The sequence below is a fragment of the Lichenostomus cassidix genome, unplaced genomic scaffold, assembly GCF_008360975.1.
Source record: "Lichenostomus cassidix isolate B80296 unplaced genomic scaffold, HeHo_3.0 HiC_scaffold_779, whole genome shotgun sequence".
NCBI lineage: Eukaryota > Metazoa > Chordata > Aves > Passeriformes > Meliphagidae > Lichenostomus > Lichenostomus cassidix.
Window position 1 is genome coordinate 5,211 of NW_028147338.1, and position 6,679 is coordinate 11,889.

At 51.5% G+C, this 6,679-nt stretch overlaps 1 long non-coding RNA gene across 1 annotated transcript; it reads right to left on the reverse strand.

The window, feature by feature from the left end:
• Window positions 1–5,428: 5,428 nt before the first annotated feature.
• LOC146423384 (uncharacterized) lies at window positions 5,429–5,928 on the reverse strand. The gene is made up of 3 exons (XR_014847561.1): window positions 5,908–5,928; window positions 5,661–5,813; window positions 5,429–5,472 (listed from the first exon to the last, which is right to left on the reverse strand). It is a non-coding gene; the product is annotated as an uncharacterized LOC146423384 (long non-coding RNA).
• Window positions 5,929–6,679: the final 751 nt, after the last annotated feature.

A 6,679-nucleotide genomic window follows, 5' to 3' on the forward strand; every position in this document is an offset into this window, starting at 1 on the left:
CCATCTGCCATAGCTCATTAGCTTGTAATCCTTTAGGGTTTACTCCCATACCCAAACCAACACCCTGGTTATGGAAACTACAGATAGGGCAGGCCCACACTATGGCCTTGGCTTCTGCCAGTGGAATTCCAAAACCTTTATGGAGACCCTTTGCATTCTGATGGAAGTTCATATGGGCATGGCGGGCCCTCTCAAAAGAGGACACTGGAGCTTCCGCCACCGCAACTAATTGATCCGCTCTGGCGTTGCCTTCCCCAAGGCCCTCTGACCACTGATGGCTCCTTATATGTAGCACGGCATATGGGTCTGTCCTTTGGTCAATGGTGCGCTTAAGTGCCATCAGGAGTTCTGCTAGTCGGCGCTTTTGAACATCTCTGATCATCGCTTCCTCAATTCTGTTGGCAATGTCAGCAACGTAAAGTGAGTCTGTGATGATGTTAACAGGTTGGCTCATCCAGTTAGTAAAAACTCAGACCACTGCCAACAGTTCCAGGGTTTGTAAAGAGTCCTCTGATGATTTTGTGTTGCCGTTGCTTCTCCTCCATCCACATCGCAGCAGCTGTACGGGAGCGTTTGCCAGCATCTGTATAGACAGTCACTGCTCCTGAGAGCGGAGAGGCTGACCGCAATGGCTTTACTAACCATCGGTGGTTGGGCATCCACGCCAGCGTAGGAGGCTGGAGAGGTCGGATACTGATGAGTGTTCCCTCTTCCAGCAGTGCTGCTTGGAGTTCCATGGAATTCTATAAATACCAGTTCAGGTCATCCAGTTTCAATGGTACCTGTATTTCCCCTGGCGATGTTCCCAGGATCTCCCTTATCCTTTGGCGGCCACATTTGATAAGATTTGCCATTGTAATAATATCCTCTTGAATAGTTTTTCGTGGTTGAAGGGGAGGTGCTAGCCATTCCAGCACCAAGACATCATATTCATTTTTGCTGGTGGGGGTGTTTTCCCCTGTTTTCTTTTTATGCTGGGTGATAGCACCTAAAAGGTACTGAGGACCAGTCAGCACAGTGATGTTCAGTGGCACACCGAGAAGGCGACAAGATGTATGGTTTTGTACAACACGTTCAGAAATAGTTTATATCGCTGCCAGCTGTGCTGTAGATAGAGTGACCCTTGTTGCCGGGTCAGTACCTTTCAGTAAAGGCCGCAGGACATTCAACAGTTCATTAGGAATCCCAATAACAGGCCGAAGCCATTGTAAATCACCCATCAGTTTCTGAGCATCATGCAGGGTTTGAATGTTTACATGAATTTGCAGTTTTTGAGGACAGACCTGATGGTCTGTTATTGTCCATCCTAAGTATCGCCATGGTGATGTGTGCTGCACCTTTTCTGGGGTGATTATAAGGCCCTGAGCATGCAGGTGATGAGTCAGAGTTTGTAACTGTTCTGTTGTAAAAGGTGCACTCTGTGCCAGCAGTATATCATCCATATAGTGATAGATGATTACGTCCGGCCAGGCCTCCCGAAGGGGCCTGAGAGCTGTATCCACATACAGTTGACAAAGTGTTGGTGAGTTCCACATTCCCTGTGGTAGCACAGTACATTCAAAACGTTGTGCAGGTGCCTCACGGTTGATAGAGGGCAGCGTAAAAGCAAAATGCTGCATGTTGTCTGGATGTAATCCAATGGTGAAGAAACAGTCCTTTAAATCCACAATAAGTAAAGACCATTCATCTGGTAGCATGCTGGGATTGGGTAGTCCTGGTTGTAAGGCTCCCATAGGTTGCATTTGCTCATTTACAGCACGTAAGTCATGGAGCAGTCTGTACTTTCCAGATTTTTTCTTTATCACAAAAATTGGTGTATTCCAGGGGCTGGTGGATAGATGCAAGTGTCTCTGTTGGAATTGTTCTTGTACCAAGCAATGTGCTTGTTCGAGACTTTCCTTTTTCAGAGGCCATTGCTCCATCCATATGGGTTTATTTGTAATCCAAGTAAGACGGATGGGGAAAGCCCATGCAATGGCCCCCTCTAGAAAGGCGATTCTGATGTTAACACAACTCCCATTTGAGCTAGGACATCACGGCCTACCAAAGCATTTACTCCTGGAGGAAGCGGTAGCAGCTGCACCACACAATCCACAACCTTATCATCGATGGTGATTTTTAAACGTGGTGACCGACGAGCCATGGTAATACCTCCTACTCCACTAACAGTAGCTCCTGATGCATAGGCTGGCCACTGGGTCGGCCACTTGTTTTCGTCTACCACCGTGACATCAGCTCCAGCATCCAAAAGTGCTGTTAACTGTATCCGTTGGCCTGAATATTCCAAAAATATCCGTTTTTGTGGGCGTTGCCCTAAATCCACTGTCAGCATAACCGCGGGGCCTGTGGAGCCAAAACCTCCTGCTCCTCACTGAGGGAAGTTACCAAATAAATTTTGGAAAAACTGTGGCAAAGGCACAAGTTGAGCAATTTTAGATCCAGCAGGGATATGAATAGGTGGATGAAATGTCCGAACCATAATGTCGATTGTACCCTGAAAGTCCGCATCGATTAATCCAGTTAAAATATCAAGTCCTTTTATAGTTGCAGATGATCGCCCAATTAAAAGGGCGCCCACCGGTTGTCCATTAATTATAATTGGTCCTGTAATTCCAGTAGGTATCCGCTTGGGGGCGTTGTCCACCAAGGTAATGTTTACTGAGGTTGCCAGGTCCAGGCCGAGGCTTCCGGGGGTGGCTGGGTGCAAGGTGGTTGAATCTGGGCAGGGGTGACCACTTTTGTCATCACGCGGGCATGATGACAAAACCCTTCGCGCTCCGACTCCCGTTTCCCTGAGACTTCCAACAAGCCACAGAGTTATGTGACGCAGACTGGCACTGAGGACACCACACCACGCCAGCAGGACAGTTTCGCCGTAAGTGTCCTGGCTGTCCACAACGGTAACAATGGAGCTTTGTTTTTCTCGTTGCTGAAGGTGGCTTTGACTGTGGGAGGGGTGCAAGAGCCGCTAACACCTGGTTTTGAGATGGTTCTGCCTGTGCCTTTAATCCCTCCCCCAGTTCCTTGATAGCATTGATTAACATAGCCTGACTGCCTATAGGGAGCTGTGAAGCTTTCTCTAAAAGGTCCTCTATGGACCAGTTCCCCGGCATGGTCATGATAAGATTTCTGACTGTCCCATTTCCATTTTGCAATACACACTGCTTTATCGTGGCCCCTTGCATGCATTCTGCCACTCCTGCTGTCTTAATTGCTGCAGCAACCTTATCTACAAAAGATCCCAGCGGCTCATCCCGTCCTTGTTTGATGGACATATATGACAGGACGCCTCTGGGGGCTTTTATTTTATCCAAAGCATTCCAAGCTAAATCCATAGACTCTCCAACCTTGTCTGGTCCCATGAGCGCCTGAGCCTCTGGTCTCAAATAAGGACCTAACCCCATCAATTCATTCAGAGTGACTCCATGCAGTGGGTCACCTGGCGCGCACTGTGCAGCCACCGACTCCTGGCAGAGTGCTTGCCAATGAGCATTAAATAGCAAAGATTGATGTTGAGTAAGTATTAGACGTGCAATGCCTTTAATATCGCTGGGGAGCAGAAGTCCTGATCCCCAGATATAGTCTAGCATTTGTCTAGTAGGCTCTTCCTGAATTCCGAATTCACTCACGGTAGCTCGCAACTGAGACAATATTTTCCAGTCTAAGGGTGAAATAGAAGCAGTGCGCCCGCCTTGCTCTCCTGGGTTGTAAGTTACTGGGAATGCCCCCAACAGCTCAGTCGCGGCTTCCACATCACCCTCCTGAGCCGCCTGTGCGGCAGTTCGCCTCCATACAGTTCTGTGTTGGCACGGAGCCCCCAAGCTGGCACCACTGGGACTGGCCAGACCCCCGGTAGGCAGAAAATCGGGGCTCCCCAAACTGGTTGACTGAGAAACCGAGTCCTGAGATATCGGGGTGGAGCGCCACTTGCGGTCAGGAGCCGGAGGGGCGAATGGATGCAGCGCTGCCCCTCCCCCGCCGTGTATCGGGGCAGACGCCTCCATTAGCGGATGGGAGAGGGGGATATGCACTGTGTTTGTTAAAGGTGGCAGTGACCATGATCGGTCGTTAGCTTGCCCTGAGGTAGACGGGGGAGGTGGACTCAGCCGCTCGGAAGCAGCCTTAGCCACCCTTTGTTCTGCATGATATTGATCCAGAGCATTACTAACTATCATCCACACTTTGCCTAGCTTTTTCCCAACCTTATCATCTTCAAGAATAGCATCCCTCAACTTATCTCCTAATTTTTGCCACTCATCACGGTCAAAAAGGGTATTAGGATCAATAAAACAACCCTTACCAACCCCCCACGTTACTAATCCTGCTAGCTCACGCCGCAGCTCCTTATCCTTAATCCCACGCTTTTCTAAAAAGCAAGATAATAACTCCAGAGCAGCTTGCCTCTCCATCCCAATTTAGGGAACTGCGCACTTACACCCCCTCGAGGTCTCTGCTGCTCTCCTCCTTGGTGCAGCAAGGTCTGCAGGTCTGGCGGCGCCTGGAATCCGTCTGTACGGCAATCCTGTGTGTGCACTTTGCACTGCTTTGACCCTCCTGGGTTTGGAGCCAAGTGCCTGGGGTCTCTGCGTGGCCGCGCCGTTTACCCAAATGGGGAACGGGACCCTATCACGTCGGGGGTCACCATTGTAGAGACAAAGGAGGCTTGACAACCCAATATGAGTTTTTACAGCAAGCTTCAGTTTATTGAGTTTCAGCATACATACTTATAGGGTGGTTAATTAGGTAATGCATATTCTGCAACCGCATATTATTATTGGTTATTTGCTTCAACGCCCTAAGTCTGGCTATTTGCCCTATGTATGGATACATACTAACTTTGTCCAGTTTTCTATATTCTTATTGGTTCTTCCCCATCCCTATCAGTAGCCTTATCCCAATGTTGCAGCAAGGCCATTGTGCCCTAAATTGCTGATTGGCCAGAGAGTTGGCATCTATGCCATAGTTAGCTGAGTACGGCTATTGTTAAGAAACAGCTTGTTTAAGTCTGTATGTCCCTTATCTATTAGCCAATTTTCTACATTATTGCAGCAGCTCTGTGGGTCATGAGCTCTTAGTCAGGGGCGTCTCAGCCACAGCACCGTGGCCTGGGCAGCCATGGGGGCCCAGGTGATAGAGACATGGTGCTCTGGGGTGCAGGCAGGGAGCATGGCGGCAGGCTGGGCAGCTGACATGCTAGGGCTAGGAAATGGCAGCTGTTGGGTCCTGGAACTCGCTGACTGTCTAGCAGACCCACTGGACTGGCTGTAAAGGGTGATGGGCCCTAAAGCCTGGTCAGCCCTAAGCCCTCAAGGCAGGTGGGCCCTGTACCTGTCACAAGATGGGGCACAGCACAGGAGGGTCACTGCGACATCAGCAGGGTGTTCCTGGCTCAACCTCAGGAGGTCCATGAAGAACCTGTCATCTGGAACTAGACACAAGGCTCAGGTACATGTTCCTCACAAAGGCTGGCACCTGGAGAATGCACAAGGAAAGCTGCAGTGTTGCCAAAGGAAACAACTTCCCCAGCTTCCCCCAGAAAGTACTTCCCTTCCCTAACCACCACACTGGGCCAACCTCAAAGGCTGAGGGGGCCCAGTGCCCATCGCTTGAGGACCCACATGGCGCTTGCAAGGCTCAAGCTCTGTCCATAGACTGCTTACTTCACTTGCATGGGAGACAACCCTCATCCCAAAAAGATCTGGACTAGGAGCTGAAGGCAGGTCCTGAGCGGGCATGGGGTGAGTCTTTGCTGCACCCTCAGTCTGCATGGTGTCGATCCCTCTGCGTCGAGTGCCTTTGAGGTTCTGAAACATCTTCAAGAAAATGAAGGGGAGGGAAGAGAGATGTCCCATCAAAGCACTCCAATGCTGATGCTGAGCTGAGCAGGGGGGGAATGGCCCAGAATACCTGGCCTATAAAGTGCCAGCAGCCAGCAGCATGGTCCTGCTGTTGTGTCTGGTCCGTGCCTGCATGTGGGAAAGAGTGAGCACAGCCAGGGCTGAGGGGCTGCAGGAGAGGCCAGAGAACACAGCCCAGGCCTGTGCTGCCCAGGCAGGGACAGCCCCGGGATGCCCAGGGGATGCAGCACGGCTGCAGCAGGGGTCAGCCCCAGCCCCTCTTCTAGTCTATCCATGGGCATGTCCCTGGGGGATGGGTTGGGATGGGATGGGGCCAAGCTGGCTGCAGGCACCAGCCCTGTGGCCCAGCTCCGCCACTCACCCGTCTGCAGCGGCTGGACCTGCTCCACCTCTCCAGGCTGCTGTGCTGGGGCAGCTCCAGGGCCTTCTTCCTCCTCCTCCTCCCAGGCCACCTTGGGCTCGCTTGGGGGTTTCTGCTCCATGTCTGTGACCGGAACAATGGCTGCTTGCAGGAGAGACGCCTTGGGAAAGCTCTGGGTAAGCAAGTGCTGCAGTCGTGCCTTGAAGGCACCTGCAAGAGAGAAGTCTTGGGAAGGCTACAGGACAGCAAGTCCTGCACTCTGGTCTTGAGGGCTCCTGCCAAAAGGACAGGAGACTCCTCCTCCTTGGTGACCATGGTCACCAAGTCCCACGGTCTGGCCTCGAGGGCACAGGCCACAGGGATAGGCGATGCCTCGGAGAAGCTCCGAGTCACCAAGTCCCGCGGTCTGCCCTCGGGGGCAGCTGCAAAAGAGAAGCCTCGAGGAGGCCACAGGTCACCA